Here is a 20,596-nt window from a genome sequence, read left to right on the forward strand (position 1 = left end):
TGTGTGTGTGTGTGTGTGTGTGTGTGTGTGTGTGTGTAAATGTGTATGTGCTGTCCTAGGGCCTGAACTCAGGGCATTGGTGCTGTCCCTGAGCTTTTTTTGCTCAAAGCTAGCACTCTATCACTTGAGCCACATCTCCATTTCCAACATTTTGGTGATTAATTGGAGAGCAGAATCTCATACACTTCTCTGCATAAGCTTGCTTCAAACCATGATTCTCAGATCTCAGCCTCCTGAGCAGTTAGAATAAGTGCGCCTGGCTGCATTTATTTTTTAATGGAAATAGATAAAACAAGAAATACATAGATTTAGGATGGGCTGAATGCTTGATATCTTTTGTCTTCCCAATATGTCCATAGTAATTAAATTCACAAATACACACACACACACACACACACACACACACACACACACACACACAGCAAGGGTAGGGGAGACACACAAAAACCAAGGAAGAAAGGTAGAGTGTATACAGAACAAAAGGAAAAGGATAACGTTTAGTTAAGGTAATGTTGGAAATGAACTATACAATTTAGGGGGTAAAGGAATTGGGAGGAAAACCTGGGAGAGAATGAGAGAGTGGGTAACACTGTTCAAAAAATATGCACTAATCTTTCTGCATATCACCTTTACAATAAAATTTTAAAAATTAATCAAGGAAGGTATGTACTGTGGTGCACTCTTTCATGGTGCTACTATGAACTAAAAGTTTTGTTTCCCCCTGTTCACTGCATCCATCTACCTTTTAATGCAACTAGTTTTCCCCAGATGTAGGAGTACTGAAGGACTTCCCTCCCTGTCCTGCACTCCATGTTTTTAGGTTCGGACAGATACCAGGCAGGCCACAAGTACAGACTATCTGTCTCGAGCATAGCGATATAAGCCTGGCTGTAAACATTCCATGGTGGGCCCAGTCAGAAAGTTCCCACATTTCCCCCCAGAGTTGAATGGTTTCTGCATTCAACTCTGCCTCTTTGCTCAGACCTCATAAAACCCAGCTTCTGTCCCAGCTTAGATACACAGCCTCCAAGCCCATTGCAAGGCTGTGTCCCTTGCTGCTGTAGCTCAATAAACAGTCCACACCTGTAGAAGATTGAGTCTTCCTTTCTCCTCCATTTTTCCTAATAAGTACTTCCCTAGCAACAGCTCCTTTGTATGTTTAACAGCCTGGAAAACTGTAATATTTTCCATAATGGGGAAATTACAATGAAATAACGGAGTCACAGCCACCCCAGTCCCTAGCCAAGTGCTGGGTGTGGTTGATTTCACAGATATCCTGACACCTTTCCAGGAGGTGGGGAGGCTGTTCACCTAGCTCCAAGGCCTAGAGGTGTGACAAGTTAGCCTTTGAATTGCAGATATCTGGCCAAATGGGGAGAGCCAAGAGGGCCTGCTCTGAGGAATATGTAAATGAGTTGTGACAAGTTCACCTCAGTCACTCCTTGCACTGTACATAACTCCTTGTTAAGGCTTGGGCTCTGTCCTACTTGAGGCCTTTGTCTTCATTTGCATACTAGCAGTTTGCTGGCTGTCCAATTACAAAGACCTGTAGTCCCAAGCAGAGCTTGCACCAAGCCCATAAAGACAAAGGCCTCATAGAGAGAGATGATGGGAAACAAAAGGTAGCAGGAACCAAAAGTAGCTTGGCCAAAAGTGGCTAGTCTGCAAAGGAAAAGGAAAATAATCTGGGATGTAAACTTTATTTTCTTTGACAATTCACAGAGGAAGAGCAGTGTGCAATATACATTTTACTTTTGATGGTTCTTCAAGTTTATTACTTGTAATTGTTAACATTTATTATCTGCTTACTGTTGTGCCCTGAGATGGGGTCCCCAAAGACGTCTGAAATGCAAAAGCAAGGTTTATTGCGGGTTACATGCCAGGCAGGGAACTCGTCCACAGGCACCCCAACGCAGTGAGGCAGTGAGGTAGGGGGAGGAGTTGTCAGTCAGGGTTTACACAGTCTTTTTAAAGGCAAAAATCACAGGTTTACACCCATCAGGTAGTTGAGTGAGATAAGATAAGATAGGGATTGGGGAGCTTCCCAGGCTGGAGGAAACTGAGGGGAAGTTCTCACGCCCCGCTGGGTCCCATTCAACTGTCAGAGAGTAGTTTTATGGTTTGGGAAACAAATGCTATACAATGCCATACGTGCAGTCTAATTTTGACACAAAATAGGTTAGATCCTGGAGCTTTTGGACACCTGTGTGAACAATGGCTGACCAGGGTTCAGAAGTTGCTGTTTGTGCAGCCTCTGGGTCCTTGGAGATTTTTCGAATCAGAGTTTTCTTTTTATTCTGCTTACTGAAGGGGAATAATTTTGGGTCTGGGGGTAGTTATTTTTCATCTCTACACTTACTATCTGTAATTGTTAGTTGCAGATTCTTATGAGTTTATCTGAATTGTAGTTACTATCCATAATCACTAACATTTATTACCTGTTTACTGTTTGTAATCACTAACTTGCAATTTTCTGCATCTGTAAATCTGATTGCCTGCTTTCTTGCGTGGATGCACCATCTGTGTGTGGTCTTTTAAAAACTCTGCTGAATGGAATTTTGAGTCTACACTCCACTATTCGACTAGTTGGCTATAGTCACTGAGGCTAATAAAGGACCACTGGCCTTGTTTTTTCTGAGTTAATGGTCATATTTTCAGGAATTAGGATTCAACATGTGGTTTCTGTACTGTTGCTAGCTGAAGTTGGTGCTGATGAGACATCTCCAATTCCCAGCTGCTAACACTGGGAGAAGTACACTGTGGATGATGGATGACGAGAGTGGTACTGAGTGTTGTTGGGCTATTTAGTGATAATGGCTGCTAAGCTCATTCTGTTACTGGATCAGTGACCACTTGTGAGATGGTGATAGTTTTGCTACACGTCAGACTGAGTGGGGTGTGTTTATCTGTGGGTAGTACCTTCTATGGCTCCCAGAAATTCTCTTCCAGCCAGGCACATGTTATTCCTCACTCTTTCTCCTCACTCTCTACTATTGGCATCAGCTTCTGAACTGTGTGGTCTCTGCTTGATTCTCCATCTCCATGTCCTAACCATTCCTTGATTATATAGTGCACATCTCAAAGTTCATCTAAAATCTTCACATTTCTCTAATCAAATTTGCCATTTTCCACTTTACCATGTGTCCAAATCAATTACTCTGGGTTGCCTGGTTAGAGCTCTATTGCTTATTCATGTTTCTTACATGAATTTCTATGCCTTTTACTTCCCCAAAAGTTCAGAAACTTGAAAGACAAGGACCTGACATTGGCTCTGATCCACTTTGTGTGAAGCACGGCACACACAAGTAACCTCTGCTGAAGGAGTAAATAAGGGGACAACCAAATAAACCCACTGGAAATCAGTAGTCATTAACAAAAATGTAAACCAAAAATACAACTTTATTTATAAATGGAAATAGATAGGCCTTTGCTGGGGCTCAAAAAAATAGCTTCTCCAGGAAAAGAACAATGAAGATGGAAGCTGGGTGTCTGACTCTGGCCCTATTTCTGATAGCTGATTTACAGATTGTGCTCTCATTAGTAACTGAAAGACCCATGTAAGAAGTTACTTTCTCATTACATAGGCTTGTTGGTATGCATTTCTTCATTTCAATGATTATGCTGCTATTACCTGCAAGAAATCATACAGTAAGACTTCCATTCTCCCCTCCCTTCTTTCTCCTCTTCCTCCTTTATATTCCCCCTTTTCTCATACAGTCTGATCTGGTAGTAGGACATAAGTCAGATATGCTCTTCAGTGACTTGCCCAATACTGATAGCTCTAGCATAGGAAATGGGCTAAAATGTTTTCCTCCAAACACAGGGCCTTTGAATACTTACATTTCCCTATAATCTATGTCAGTCAAATATTGGTATGCCTTTTAAGCATTATTTAAAAGAATCTTTTTCCAACCCACATTACCATTTGGGCATCTAGCATATGCTTTTAGAGACATTTTGTGTTAAAGAATATCAGAAACTAAAATGCTTTGTTGAGTATCTTGTATACTATTGATACTCAAGGATCTGGTCTATCTGTAATTCAGATATGTACATGTAATAAAAAGACATAAATCAACTTTCTCTTATTCTTGGTCTGGGTTATCTATTAAGAAATAGGAATAGCCATTGAAAGCTACCATTTGGTCATTTTTTTTTTTTTGATCTTTCAAAGTGCCTTCGAGTACATTCTTCTACAGGGCAAAATAGTCTTTGCTCTTAATGATTTAATTTTACGACACTGGATACCATCTTTCATTGCTATTCTAAAGCAAAGCCAAATCATTATGTTTCATAAATGGTAGCAGAAATGTAAAACTGGACCCTCAGCTGTTTATGACGCAGCAGTTAATGCTAAGTCACTTTATCACTCCTCAGTCAGTTCAAATTTGTATCTTTAGAGTTTGACACTGACCTTTCTCAAAGCACAGTAAATTATTATTTTTTCATATATTTTTTATTGTAATTAATAAAAGGGTTACATTATGTTCACCAGATAGAAGGTGCATTACTTCACAAACATTGATACCTTTTCTCATGTCTTGGACAGTAAATTATTCTTGATGATTGTTTTTGAAGCCTAGTAATAGCCTTCTACTCAAAGCTTTCACTTTGAAAATTAAAAAAAGATCTTTCCTCCTACATACAAATTGCTTTGTATTAAAAAAATAAATGAGTGTTTTCAAAGGCCAAAGTCTCAGTATCCTGAAGCTAGCACATAGTTTGGCAATTAATGCATATATAAATTCAGAAGTGAATTAATGAACAGGAGAAAGAAACAGGGTATATTAAAGTCAATATACTGCTATGTCATCATGTTTAAGAGATTTGGACAAAAGCAGGCTTCTCTTTAATTTTAACTGTAAAACAAATGCCCTATATTTCAAGAGTGCCACTTATTTTTGCCTACCCAAAATACCAAATTTTAGAGAAGTACCTGTGTTTATGATGCCAGAAAATTCAACACACTTTATTTTATCTGCTGCACACCATCTGAGTTCTGAATCACATTCTCTTCCCTTCACAGCAAAGCATGTTGGGCACTTGAAACCACTGGAGCTGAATTCATCAACGATTTTTTCCTCTAAGTCACTCAATTTAATTTCCCAGGAGACTGTTAATAATAAAGCAAGCAAAAAAAGGAGAAAACTTAAAAAAATTAATATTAAAAATATTTCTCTATAATAACAACTTTGGTAATAAGACATAACAGAAAATAAAATATCAAACTATTGTACACAGTAAAAAAATCTAAAAAAAACCCAAAACAAACAAAAACTAAAATAGAAAATTGGCTGCTATCTGCCACTGTCAGGAGGTTGGTTTCATGTTCTCAAAACAGTCTCTAGAAACAGACCCATGCCATCTACCTACTCTTCACCTTTGTAGCTCTCATTTAACACTTGCTTTTTTCTAGTAGTCTTGGAATTTCAACTCAGGGTTCAAGCTTACCGGGCAGGTCTTCTACAACTTGAGTCATGCACTTTTTTATTTAGTGACCTTTTTTTCCCTGATAGAACCTGTCTTGCATTTTCGCCGCTAGGGGTCATTCAATTTCAGGCTCCTGAATAGTTGGAAGTGCGGGTGTAAGAAATTGCATCCAGCCACATGTAGCAATTTCTAACCCCTTCAAATCAATCCTGGAATTAGCAGAGAACTCCCCTATGACCCAGCAATTCCACTACTAGGCATTTACCCAATTGTAAAAAAGGACATACTAAATCCACTAGCACGACAATGTTCATTGCAGCACTATTCACCATAGCAAAGATATGGAACCAACCCAGATGTCCCTCAGTTGATGAGTGGATCAACAAGTTGTGGTATTTGTACACAATGGAATTCTACGCTGCTGTCAGAAAGAATGACATCGCCCCATTTGTTAGGAAATGGAAAGACTTAGAAAAATCGTATTAAGTGAAGTAAGCCAGACTCAAAGGAACATAGGCTCAATGGTTTCCCTCATTTGTCATAATCAGTAGAAACCTTGGGCTCTCCTAGCAGAGATTTGCAATAGAGCAAAACCTAGATACATAAGGCTATACAGTATGACGCTAAATGAAAGGACCTCTAGGACATAGAAACAAAAGCCATATAATGAGTGATTGTTGTCCTTAATGTACTATGTTATCTCTCATCTCTTTTGCTGTCCCTTGGCTATCTTATATTGTTACAATATCTCACTTTGTTATCTGATATATTGGATATATTTGTATTGGGTTATTTGAAATTGGATAGGGAAGGGGGGAAAACAAGATGAGGGTGGGCATGGGGGGAGGGAAATGGGGACCAAGACATGAGAAAGGGTATCAATGTATGTGAATTGATGCACCTTCTATCTGGTGAATATCATGTAACCCTTCCATTAATTACAATAAAAAATATATGAAAAAATAAAAAAAACCCAAAACAAACTGAAGGAGGACAAGCTAAGAAACCCCCTCTAGGCCCACCTTGTTCCCACCTGGTTCCCACCTTGTTCTGGGAAGTAAAAACTTTAGGGTCCATGGTAAACATCTATTCTAGGAACAAAATTGATGTACATAGATTTCAGTAACTGGCCTGTTTACAGGGTCTAGCAGGTCACCAGTACCCAACAGTTAGTCACTACACCCAAAACAATCAGAAATATACTTATGAATCAAACTAAATGTCAAACTAAATGTTATCCACTCATGAGCCTGTAGCTGTAACTTGTTTTTTCATGATTATAAAAGCTGTGTAAAATCTTTGCTCGGGACCTCTCCGTATCACTTGGCAACAAGTACGCAGAGGTCCGGGTTTGAACTTGTAATAAATGACCCTTGCTCCTTTGCTTTGGCCTCGGCCTCTGGTGGTTCTTTCGGGGTCCCAGGAGTTTGAGTACAACAAAACAAAAACTAAAATAGAAAATTGGCTGCTATCTGCTACTGTCAGGAGGTTGGTTTCATGTTCTCAAAATAGTCTCTAGAAACAGACCCATGCCATCTATCTACTCTTCACCTTTGTAGCTCTCATTTAACACTTGCTTTTTTCTAGTAGTCTTGGAATTTCAACTCAGGGTTCAAGCTTACCGGGCAGGTCTTCTACAACTTGAGCCATACACTTTTTTATTTAGTGACTTTTTTTTCCCCTGATAGAACCTGGCTTGCATTTTTCCCCCTAGGGGTCATTCAATTTCAGGCTCCTGCAGGCGTAAGAAATTGTATCCAGCCTCATGTAGCAATTTCTAATCCCTTCAAGTCAATACTGGAATTAGCAGAGAAATCTCTGCCCTTATAGAGCTTACTTTCTGATGAAAGAGACAGATAAAAAAACAAAGAAAAAATGACAATGAATGATAATGAATACTACAGAGGGAAACAGCAGCAGTACAGAACGGCAAGGAAGAGGTGCCGTTCCCAGGGACAGGGAAATCCTCACTGAGGAGGTGAATTGACCATCTGGAGTGCTACATCCATATACTTGTACAGAATAATTTAGTCTTACAAGTAAAAGTCTTGTACAGACTACTTCAACTAGGAGCCACCAACAATATGCAGCAACCTGCATTTGCCAGCATTTTGTGACCTTAATTAAGGCAGCTGGCTCCCTATTTCCATCCATTCACTATTCCTTGTCATGAAATAGGACTGGGTGGCTCCAGTGATAATTTCCTCCAGCAGCAGCATTCCTGACTCTCCTTGGCACTGTTACCCTCACAAAATGAGTGTATGTGATACTCTGGGACACACTCGTGGGACGCAAGGACCTACAGCTGTACAGTATTTCTTCTTCCCACCTTGCCTGAGTACTAAGAATCCTGACATTTCTTTCTTTTCTCCTTCCTTTTTTTTCTTTTCCTTTCTCTCTTCTCTTCCTTTCTCTCCCTTATGTCTATCCTTTTTTTCTTCCTCTCTGTTTCCCTCTGTGTTTCTGTCTCTGTCTCTGTTTGTCTGCCTATTCTGAGGCTCAGTCAGGGCCTGAGCACTGTCTCTGAGCTATTATGCTTAAGGTTAGCTCTATACCACTTTGAGATTTGAACCAAAACTCTACTTCTGACTTGTTTAACTGGGGATAAGCGTCTCAGACTTTTCTGCCTGGACTAGCTTCTAAGTCCAATCCTTAGATCCCAGCTTCTTGAGCAGGTAAGAGTTACTACAGGTGTGAGCCACTCACACTTGAAACAAGGGCTCTCAGCAGTGCAGGGAGTGGGGGTCTTGGACAACAGGACTGGTTAACACACAGTGTTATGATGCCTTCATGGGAAAGTAAGGAAATACCAGATGCTGAAGACTAGGATAAAATCCCTCAATACTGCCATGTCCTGGCATGGAACCCTTAAACTATGAAAATTCCATGACCAAGGTCAGCTTGGAGAGTAGACACAGTCACAAATGTTTGGGTCTGGTTCCATGGCAGAGCCAACTATGTGTGTCAATTTCGGGTTTAATGACTTCACACTCGTAGCTGGATATGGACCATAGTGGAATATTTTTATCATGGACACTACAAGTCAGTATTTTTGTTTTCTTCCCCCTCCATGCCCCTCCTCTGGGATAGCTAGCTTAGCAGTGCAGCACTGAGGCTGAGAGATTCCCTCATCTATCACTAGCCACATAGACAGTGAACCTCGATGGTTCTCAAAAGGTTGAGTCTGTCCATAGCCTTGGGTCTCTTGTTATGCTCCTGGGATTAAAAAAAAGAAGAAGAAAAGGAAATTCCATGAATTTTGGGTTTTTCTGAAGGTAAATTGTCCACATAAGAGGAGGCAAAGTATTTTTTTTCAGTTTTAAAATACCTTTAAAATATTGTGCTAAAAATCACCCTAGTTCCTGCAAAGGTGAGGATAGCCATTTTTCTGCCCTGGACAGGTGGAGGTGGTGCTGATGCTGGGAGCCAGGTGATGAGGAAAGGAAGAGATGGAGCCTGAAGTGACCAGCTGACCAGCAAACTAAGGAGTACAGGCATTGCAGGCACTACAGTTCTTAGAGATCAAGGATAACCTAGCCTGGTTTTCCTAGAATATTATATGGTGAAGCAAAGTCCAAAGTAATTTTTTAAAAAATTGGGAGACAAAAGTAAATTACAAAAACTACAATTTTAGCTACTTAGGAGGCTGAGATTTGAGGATAAAGTTTTGAAGCCATGAGAAAAGCCCAAACAAAAGTACCAAAACAAAAGCCACAGGAAAAAAAAACTCATAAAAACTTAAATTTAATACCTAAAAAAGAATTTAAAAGAACAAAAGAAAAATAACCAAGAACTAATCATTAGTATTACTATAACTTTCTAATTCATGTCTCAGAAATATATTTTGCATTCTTGCTTTGTGAACTCATCACACCAAACTATTTTGAAGTTGCTGCCAGAGATGTGTTTAAATTCAAATTAATTAATATTAAGTGTAACTAAAGTCAGTCACACCAATCTCATACATATGTACTGCTGCAGACAGCTAGTAGCAGCTATATTTAAACTATTGTGGAATGGAATTCTTTTTTTTTTTTTGCCAGTCCTGGGCTTGGGCTCAGGGCTTGAGCACTGTCCTTGGACTTTCTCAAGGCTAGCACTCTACCACTTGAGCCTTAGCACCACTACCAGCTTTTTGCTATGTATGTGGGGTACCAAGGAATTGAACCCGGGTTTTCATGCATGCTAGGCAAGCACTCTACCACTAGGCCAAACTCCTGGCGCGGAATGGAATTCTTAATAAAAATCAAAACTGTCATGTATAACAATAAGCATTATCATTTATTTCTGTAAGCACTACTTCTTGAGATGAGAGGATCATTTGAGCTCAGGAACTGAAGAATTAAAGAACAATCTGGGTAACATAGGGAGACTGCCTCAAGTAAAACCAACAAAGTAGTAATTTTTCATTTCTTTCTTTCTTTGTTTCTTTCTTTGTTTCTTTCTTTCTTTCTTTCTTTCTCTCTCTCTCTTTCTCTCTCTCTCTTTCTCTCTCTCTCTTTCTTTCTTTCTTCCTCCTTCTCCTCCTCCTCTTCATTCTTCCTCTTCTTCTTTTTCCTCCTCCTCCTAAACAACCACCACCACCTCCTCCTCCTCCTCCTCCTCCTCCTCCTCCTCCTCCTCCTCCTCCTCCTCCTCCTCCTCCTCCTCCTCCTCCTTCTCCTCCTGTTATTTTGTATCAGTCCTGGGGCTTGAGCTCAAGGCCTGGGAGCTGTCCCTGAGCTTTTTTGCTCAAGGCTAGCACTCCACCACTTGAACCACAGCTCCAATTTCAGCTTTTGAAGTGCTTAACTAGAGATATGAGTCTCATGAGCTTTCCTGCCTGGGCTGGCTTTGAACTACAATCCTCAAATGTCAGCTCCTCTTAAATCTTAGTAGCTAAGACTATAAGCATGAGCCACTGGCACCTGAGTAGTACCATTTCTTTTCAAGGAAAAGTTGGTAAGTATAGAATCAAAGTTTAATTGCACAAATTCTTCGGTTTATCCATTTTTAGGAATACATGAAAATTGTACTTATATAAGATAATTTATGGTAGCATTCTTTATGAGAAATGATTGGAAAAAACTGGAATGCTCAATGGTTAGAGATATTCTAGCAGTCAATGAAAGGGAGACCACAGCAGTAGACTGAAAAATATTCAATCACACTTCACTGTAAATCACAAATACAAGGTAAAGAAAGTAAGGCAGTTTTAAGGAAATGAGGTCAAGTGATTAAACATTTGGGCTTAAGTACTCTTTTGCTCCTTTCTCCTCAAAGCTGCATTTTTACCTTCCTCCTCTCATATCAAAATATCTCTGTGCACACAAACTGATCAATCTCTTTTCCTGGTCAACCAAATGCATATCTCTCAGTATCTACACCCAACATTCCAATAAAAGGCTTTTCCTTCTTTCTTTCTCCCTCTCCCCCACTTCTCTTTCTTTTGATTTTGTATTACAATGGGCTTTTATTTTTGCTTAAATCTTAAACCCTGGACAAGTTACTGTCAGTCCTCTCAGTTAGTCATAGTGAATCTTGAATTGTTGGACAATGATTTTCCCACCTTTCTGTGAAAATTAAGGAAGAGTTGGAACTTAATATGAAATTAGGCTCACTTTTCTTATTAAAATTCTATACGGGCTCCTAATAAATTCTCACTGGTAAATGGTGTGGAGGACAGCAAGATAGTATACAATGAGCTTTCCCTTTTCCAATTCCAAAGAAACATGAGAATGTAAGAGGACAAGTACAGGCAATTCCAAAGAAACATGAGAATGTAAGAGGACAAGTACAGGCAAAGTTACCTAGGACAAGTATAGGCAAAGTTAATAGGAAAGAAGGAAGTCAGAGAATCATGGCCTCTAGAATTTCAAGATGGCAGGATGAGCTGACAAGCCAAATCCTTCTTGACAAGGAAATGGTGACTAAGGGCTAGAAAAAATTTCCTTATTTAACCCAAAGCCAGTCTCTGTAAGGAGGAAACCGGCACAAGATGACTGAGATGGGCTGAAATGTTGTCTTCCTGTGGCATGTTCCTGCCATGTACTGTCTTCCTCTACCATTCTTTTCTAATAGTTTTCTATTACCTCAACTATGTTTCACATCTTGTGAGAATTTTTCTCTTGCCAGAAGATGCCCTAAGTTTTGGGGAAAATATCTGGTGTACTGACTGGGAATTTAGGCGTTAAGTACATCTTCATCAGATGTACATTCATTAAAAGGCACAACATGAGTGATGGGCAGGAATAGCCAGCCCTTGGCCAGGAAATTAGAGGATGCCCTTGGGGAAATGAAGTTGAGTTGAGAGCCTGGCAACAATGATTATGAAGAATTAACTGAAAAATCTCAGTTGAATCCAGAGAACAACCAGGGCTGGATAGATGCCATGCACATAGCACCCCAATGTCCCTTAAGGAAATCAGGGGAGATGTAGAACTACTTGAACAAAAGCTAATGATTTATATTATAATGGTGAGCATTTTTTTTTTGGTACTAGGGATCGAACCCAGGATGTTGCACTTGCTAGGCAAGCACTTTCCCACTGAGCTACATTGCAGCCCCAATGGTGAGCATTTTTATTTATTCTTTCATTTCTCCAACGCAAGTCAAATCTAGAGGAAACAACAACAACAACAGAAAACTACTCTGTTGTTGCGTTGTTCTGGTACTGGGGCTTGAAGTTTCAGGGCCATGTGTTCTTGCTCATCTTACCTTTTTTCTTTTCTTTTTTAAAGGGGTAGCCTAGGATGATATCAAACTTTTGGTCCTCCTGCCACAACCTCCTTGTGGATTACTTGCATGTGCCACCAAGGCAAGTAAATTGTCAAAATGCCAGGATATCATTTTTGTTGTTGTTGTTCTAGTACTGGCATTTAAACTCAGGACCTGGGTGTTGTCCCTTAGCTTTCTCTCTCAAAACTGGTGCTCAACTACTCCAGCCACACTCCCGGTTCAGAAAGCTAGTCTTTAATGAGATGTCGGACTTCACAATGCCAGGCTTATGTCAGATTTTTTTTTTTTAGCTCACTAATTCCTTACAATTTCCACAGGAAGAAACCAAAGTCTAAGTTCTCTAAAAAGCATAAAAACATTGGGCTCAACTGCTTGCCCTGGTCAGAAAGTGGCTAACGTGAACTTGACACTTAGGACTCAACCTCCAGCACTGATGAATTGACCAAAGTATTTTGAGGGCACCAATACTTTCTACTTGTTCACTACAGGTGTCACGAAGAGTCCCGTGCCCAGAATGGGAAAGGGTCAATGAAGAATACAGAAGAAATGAGCTGGGACTTCCTATCCGAATGTGAGAATCATGACATGAATGTGGGAATCTAGGCTAGAATGAGGGGGTGAAGCAAGCAGAAGAACATTCAGAAATTCAGAAGTGGCTGGAAATGTGGGCATGTGAGACTGAAAGCAGTTAGGAACGCAATGCGGGGACATGGTTGGGATCCAGGGTGACTGACTCTATCCCAAAAGCTCACCTGTAAAGAAGGGCAGGAAAGTGAGGCTACACACCAAGAGGAGGCTGCGTGCAGCTGCAGGAGGCATGGTTGAGGCTGTGCCGTCCCTTCTCTGTGTTGAGGAGAGGATAAAGTCAGCCAGACCCACCAGAAGAAACACATCCGGGCTTCCCAGCAGACTCTCCCACGAGTGAATGGTCTGTCTGGGTCAGCAGTCCCCTGTGTGGCCTGCTGGGGGGGATGGGGAGGGAGGTGCCACCAGCTGGGCCTGGAGGACCAAGACTCAGTCTGGGCCTGTGGGGCCTAGGGGAGTTCTGGCCCAGCTGCTCTTTTCCAAGAGACCTGATGAAGGTGTGTGGCAGGAACAGGCAGGGGAGGCCAGTGGTAGGGGTGTGCCAGGACCAGGATGCAGGTGAGAACCAGGTACCTGGAGCTGAGTTCCTGGAGGCTGTACTTCTCAGGAAGGCCAGCAGGCACTGTGCAAGCGCAAGCACTAGGGGCGGGCCCTTCCCTGCTGGTCCACAGGCTCTTCCAGACTGCCTGAAGCCTTGGCCAATCAGATCGCAGTGAAGCAGAGGACCGGATGTTCCGGCAGTTCCGGTAATGGGAGGAGTACGGGCGGAAGTTGGTTCGGAAAGGGAGGCCTGCTGAGAAGGCCCAATGTCCTTTGTAGGTCCTAAACATTTGTGGGGGATTTTGAAACAAGAAAGTGAGATTGCCCCCTCCTTTAGTCTAATGATGACATTGGTGTTGGAGTCATGGCTTAAGCATTGTGCAAAGTTATGTTAGGTTTTGGAGTCAGAGGTCTGGGTGTTAACCTTGTGAGCATTAAATGAAGCATAAAGTGTTGAAACTCACTACTCCACTGTGTGTCCTGGTTGGCATTTCGCCTGCAGCTATGTCTTTTCCTCCCCACCCCCAATAAAATTCTATATTGTTACAGCACCAATATTCCATTTCTGCTCTCTCAGTCACTAATCACTAATCACCAATCACTAATCGCTTTCTATCTCTATGAATTTGCCTATTCTAGGCACTCAGTACAAATGGAATCCTGCACTACTGTCCATGGGCTTTTCCATCTGACTTCTTGCACTTAATGTCATGTTTTGAAGAGTCATTCATGAAAATCACTTTAGTGTGTCAGTACCTCATTCTTTTTATACCCGAGTAATCTGTTGTATAAAAATAGCATATTTTATAACCCATTCATCAGTTGACAGATGCTTTGGATTGTGTTCATTTGGAATTATTGAAAATGATATTGAAAATGGGCTACAGCCCATTCCGGGGAGAGAGCTAAACATGCTATCAGTCATTTTCTTCAATGTTTTGCTACCCTCGGATTGCCAGACCAAATAAAAACCGATAACGGTCCGTGTTTTGTAAGCAAGTCTCTTGATGACTTCTTTAAACAATGGCAAATTACCCATACTACTGGCATCCCTCATAATCCCAGAGGACAGGCAATAGTAGAAAGATATAACCATGTCCTTAAATCTCAATTAATAAAACAAAAAAGGGGAATACACTCCCCCCCCATGATCAGCTAAAGATGGCTTTGTTTACTCTCAATATTTTAAATTTTGCCAAAGGGGAACATCTCTCACCCTTCCAGAAACATTGGACAACCTCTATTCCCTATCAAACTATCTATGTCCAGTGGAAGGACCCCTTAATGGGGAGTGGAGGGGCCCTGATCCCCTCATTACAGCTGGAAGAGGATTTGGTTGTGTTTTCCCCACTGATGAAACAAAGCCAATTTGGGTCCCTACAAGGGATCTTAAATATTGTCCCCAAATATGGAGGGACCCCAATAATATTGATGAACACCCAGAAGGCTCTCTGCCTCCTGAGGATATCTCTCTCTCTCTTCTTTTTCAGAATAAATAATGGACCTTACAGTGCTGATCCTGTTTCTTCTTGGAGTCAAGATACCCATCATGAACTTCCTCTGGACCGGACTGCACAGATGGCTACCCTATGTCCTTCCATTTCTTGGTCCTATACTCCTCTTGTTCTTACTCTTAACTTTTGGGCCCTGTGTTATCAATAAGGTTACAATTCATTCAAAGCAGGATAGAATCCATTCAGTTGATGAACGAATCCATTCAGTTGATGAACGTACAGGTGCATTACCAGAGGCTTGCTACCAATGCCAACGACTGCTATTACCAAGGAGAGCCCTATGACGAGGAGGGATCCCTCGACTCCCCTTAGATGTCTCCCCGAGAGCCAATGACGGGTAAGATCTCTGGAGCGGGGACAACCTAAGACAGGCCCCGGGGTGATCTGTACTGTGGGACAGAAGGCTGCAGAGCACTCAATGACGGGTAAGATCCCCCGAAGGGGACGACCTAAGACAGGGGCTTTGCGTGCTTGTCCCCCCTGTTCTAATAAACAAAAAAGGGGGAATTGTTGGGGCCTAGCCTCCATATCTGAGGCCTGATTCTGGCTCAGCTGCAATTAAAGGGCTTTGTCTAGGCATTCGGTCCTTTGCATACCTCTCTTAAGGCATCTCTGTGTACGTGACTCGATTGAACCCCCCGCAGTTTCGCGGGTCTCGCAGCAGCTCAAGTCTCGCGCGCTTTCCTGCACCTGTCCTGCCCAGTACCTGAAAGCCCCACCCAGACCCTTAGTGGTAGCACAGAGGCCCTCTTCCTATTGGCTAGCTTCCCAGTGCCCACCTTCTCCTACCCTAACAGTATATAACTAATTGTCTGACGCAATAAAGGAGGAGAGCATCAGAGAGCATCAGAGAACAAGAGATCAGCAGAGAGATCTGATGCGCTTTCATGGTTAACACTGCTTCTGACTCAGCGTGGTTTTTTCTTCCCCGGTGATTGGGGGAGGGCTGGGTCTTCGACACTTACCATCTCGCTCGGCTCCCGGGGGACTACAGGCTGGCCCTGTGTGTCCCTCCCTGTTCCCGTGTTGCTGCCCCGGAGAGGAGAGGAGCAACACTGTGAGCATTTATGTTTTTGTTTGAACATCTGTCTTTTCAGTTCTTTGTGCTATATGCACAGGAAACGAGTTGGTTGGTTAACCAACCAAAAGAACTGAAGTTCTTTCTAAGCTGTACACTTATAGAATCAATGTTACTGTGCAGGTTAAAAATCAGAATCCATTCTAAACTAGTCCTTAAAAAAAGACATCATAAAGAACTGTCCAGGTAGATAATTTAAGTTAACCCCACAACTATTTACTGTCTATTATGTGTTGGGGATGATCTAAAAACTTGGGGTTTTTTTTCTGTGAAAAACAAAAAACCCAACTCTTTCACTAGATAGATCTTGCTTTATTAGGTGCCCATAGGAATCTGTAAAGATAGACAAACATTGATTTGTCTCACCGACCATCAACTTTACCCACAAAATCAGTGGAACATTTTTATGGTAAGGGGGCTGTATGAATGCACCTGAAGCTTTTGATGAAGTTAAATGGGCAGATTTCTAACACATTAGGGATGAAGTGCTTTAATCTCAGGATAGCTTTTGTATGTCATGCTTCAGAGTTTTTGATAACTCCATTCTAATTCTTCCCTATCGCTCCTCCTTCTCAGATAGGCAAACATATTTTCTTCTGTGTCTGAGGACTGTCCTTAAGTCATTCTTGAAATTGAACCAGAGAAGAGCATGCTCTTTGAAGTTATCTGTGGTATGCTAGTATTTATTGATTAGCTGCATGTTCCAGACAATCTTGTAGAAGCTGAGAAAGCAACATTAATAAAGCAGAGCCTCAGTTGGGAAGAAGAGGCAGGAGGATCCTAATGTGAGGCCAGTTGAGGCAAGATTAATGATATACAGTCTCAAAACCAAACTAGAAATCAAAAAGAAAAAGGTGTCATAAACATAAAGATGGGATTAGAGGCAAGAATTCTGGTTTGGAAAGGGTAATTGGAGCACATGGATCTCATATGACAGATTTGAGCCAATCCTAAATGAAGGAGGAAGCCATGCAAAATTGAAAGGAAAGCCTCCAGTCATAGAGGAAAACTCCTAAGCATGAGGAACTCAGTTAAAAGATTCTGATAGAGAAGTATATGTAGTTAACAGCTAGGAAAACAATGTAGTGCGGCTGGAGTAGTGGGAAGGAAGAGAAGCAAAACTGGATTTTATCAGGGGAAGTAAAGCTCTCTTGACATTCAGTGACCCAAAATGATGGGTTATTGCTCCATTCTACAAAGAAAAGCTGACAAAGCAGCCTGTTGTTCTGTGGCATGAAGAGGAGGAGCAGAATCAATCTGGACAACCTGAAGACAAAGGGCAGTGTCTAAAGGGGCACGAGGGACATTTATGTGGGTTTGACTTTCTGTCTCACAGGAGATCCCAAAATGGGGTCATGGAATTGCAGAATAGAGGGCCTTCTAAATATCTCCCCACCCTCTGCCTCACCTCACATCATGGAATGAATAGCTCAGGTGTGTTCATCTGTTCATGCTCTTTCCCAAATCTTAGGCCTTCCTACTGATGCCACATTTTCCCATTGCCTTCTTTATGGCTCCTGTTACTTCCTTGTTTCTGAGGCTGTACATGACAGGGTTAAGCATAGGAGTGAGAACGGAATAAAAGACAGACACTACGTCATCCTGTGCAGGAGAGTGCTAGGATGCAGGTAGCATATAGGTATAGACCAGGGGTCCATAGAAGAGGTTGATGACGGTCAGGTGGGAGGAACATGTGGCCAGGGCCTTCCGATGCCCCTCCACAGAGCACAGCCACCAGGATGGGGACATAGGAAGTGGTGATGAAGGTGATCGGCAGCAGAAGGACCACCACCCCGTCACAAACAGCACCCGCTCATAGGTCTCTGTGTCTGCACAGGCTAGCACCAGAAGCGAGGGTACTTCGCAGAAGAAGTGGGAGATCTTTCGTGAACCACAGTAGGGGAACTGCAGAGTCTGTGATGTCTGAATGGAAGCATTAAAGGACCCTCCAAGCCAGGAGCCCACGACTGTCAGCTGGCAGACCCTGCGACTCATGAGTACTGGGTATCGAAGAGGGTTGCAGATGGCTACGTATTGGTCATAGGCCATCAGGGCCAGGAGGAGGCACTCCGCAGCTCCCAGGAACATGAAGAAAAATATTTGTGCTCCACATCCTTCAAAGGAGATGCTCGTCCACTATCATCTTGGGGACAGTGACTGAAGTAAAGAAGATGTCCAGAAAGGACAGTTGGCTGAGAAGGAAGTACATAGGTGTGTGGAGCTGGGTGTCAGGCCATCCCAGGAGGACCATGGCAGAGTTGCCGACCATGGCAAGTATGTAGACCAAGACCACCATGCTAAAGAGGAACAGGTGCATCTGGCTGTGGTTGAAAAGACTAGTGAGGATGAAGCCGGTGGTGGAGGAATGATTCTGGGGCTCCCTGCCTGCCTCCTGCTGAATCTCACTGTGGAAGGAAAGTCCACCAGCTTAAAAACACACACTCAAATAGATAGAGAAAGGGGACAGGGTGGCAGAAGCAGAGAAATGGGAGAAACTGCGTGGCCTGCTTTTGCAGTTCATTAGAATGTTTTGGGGGGATGTTTTTGTGAGGTCAGCATTATTTCACACAAGAATTACTACAAAAAGCATGACCTGTAGCTGAAGCAATGTTCAGAAGGAAACCTGTGATTCTAAATATGTGTGTGGGATCCTTTGCTGTCCCTTGGTTATCTCATATTGTTATAGTATCTCACTTTGTTATCTGATATATTGAATTTATTTGTATTTGGATATTTGAAATTTGATAGGGAAGGGGGGAAAACCAAGATGGGTGGGGGGTGTGGGGGGAGGAGGGAAATGGGTACCAAGACATGTGAAAGGGTATCAATGTATGTGAATTAATGCACCTTCTATCTGGCAAATATCATGTAACCCTTTTACTAATTACAATAAAAAAATAAATATGTGTGTGGGAGAAGACAAAACACTAAAATATCTGTGCTTTCAGTTACTATCTCAATTTATGGGGCAGTATATTATAATGTCCCATGTTTTATAAACTATTCATAGTTAATAATATTTTTCAATACTAAACAAATGCATTCAGAGAAAACAAAATTGTATTCTTCTGCCTAACTCCTAGGAACTAGATCCACAAAGGTGTATATAGGGTTAAAAATTATTACTTGGGTTAGGATGCATGTGCTCCATTTCTGAGAAATAGATGGCAACCATATTCTTTTTGCTTCATTGGTTCTTGGAAGCCTGTATCTCTATTTCCATGCCAGATTACTTAAATGTGGATTTCTGATGTCTTTCCGCCATTTTTGTGTTGTTGCTTCCAGATCTCAATTTCAATATTGTCACGATAATCGAGCCTTACTGTATTAAGAAGATCCCTTATAAACTTTTTCATATGAATTGAGTCTTATTATAGGTAAGTGTATGGATTCTATGTCAAGAGTAGAGAAAGCAGTTTCAAGTTTCCTTTGGGATTATCTAGAGCCACAAAGTCACACACACACACACACACACACACACACACACACACATATACACACACATTTTTATAGATATAGACATATAATATATAAACACACACATATACACATACGTAATTTCGGGTAAGTTCAACTCCCAAGGAAAATCTCAGTTTACTTACTTTGGAAAATTATTCCAAAGCAGCTTTAGGGAGTGTGGAGGAAGAGCAAACTCTGCCTTTCATATGATAGTACAAAAAGAATCTTATACATGCTAGGTAAGTGCTCTACCACTTGAGCCACACCCCAACCCATAGTGGTGTTGTTGTTTAAAATTATTTAAGATGTGTCATTTTTGGAAAAGAGAAGCGTTAAAATTTTCAGTCGATTAGAGATTTTTAAGTGCTACAAAGCTTGGCTGGAGAGAAGTTGAGGAAATGCTTTTACATGCTAAATCCATTTCCAGCTATAGGACTGCATACCCAGGGTGAGGGTTCAAATCACTTGTTGTATTTCCAGTTGCATCCCATACTCACCTCACATTGTCCCAGTCGACAAGCTCCACCAGGAATCTTGCTCTTTTGTTGACTTTGTCTTCCATTTCCTCCTGAGTTCTAGCCGGAGGCTCAGAAATGGTGCAGCTACCTTGAAAAGATCTCATAGAGAGTCATGAAATCTCAGTTGTGAAGTGTATCTCTTACACAGGTACTCCTGAAAGATTCTCATATGTCCCTTAGCATGTCTTCTTGCCACATGACATTTTATTGACCACAACTGCAAGTAGAGTGACCTTCTGCCTATTGTCAATGACCCTTTTCATTTTTTCATGTCATAGTTTTGGAATTGAATCAACGCTATGTTCTTATCTTCAAGACCAAATGTTACACTAATCATTTAGCTGTGTTACTGAAATTTACATGACATACTTGCTGAAAGGACATAAAGAACTGATTAGCAAATCTTCAAGTAATAGATGAGCAGAAGTCCTTCGATCTGCCTGCATATTGAAACGATTTGTGGAGCTCAGAACAGACTGATATTTGTGCAGCATTTCCAGAAGTAGTAATTTAACTGATTTGAGAGATAACTTGATTTGGGAATTAGTGTTTTGATTTGCTTTTTAGGTGCAGGTAAATCTAGCAACTACTGAATAAGGGATTTCACAGAAGAGTTGCAGCTATGCTGCTGCCACAGCCCATGGAGCTCGCTGGACCAAAGCACAGTCTCTAGATCAGCACATACGTTACTTGTTCAAAGTGAAAACTGCCATCCTATACCTTGGATTTACCAAGACAGAAACTCTGGGTGGATC

At 41.6% G+C, this 20,596-nt stretch overlaps 1 long non-coding RNA gene and 1 pseudogene across 1 annotated transcript in view; both read right to left on the reverse strand.

The window, feature by feature from the left end:
- The window catches only part of LOC150057375 (uncharacterized), a 57,494-nt gene that overhangs the window by 13,218 nt on the left and 23,680 nt on the right, over positions 1–20,596 (reverse strand). The gene's annotated exons all lie outside the window — the stretch shown is intronic.
- Positions 17,332–19,885, reverse strand: LOC150057377 (olfactory receptor 2T27-like; annotated as a pseudogene).

This window comes from Megascapheus bottae, chromosome 10 (genome assembly GCF_031878675.1).
Source record: "Megascapheus bottae isolate mThoBot1 chromosome 10, mThoBot2.hap1, whole genome shotgun sequence".
Lineage (NCBI taxonomy): Eukaryota > Metazoa > Chordata > Mammalia > Rodentia > Geomyidae > Megascapheus > Megascapheus bottae.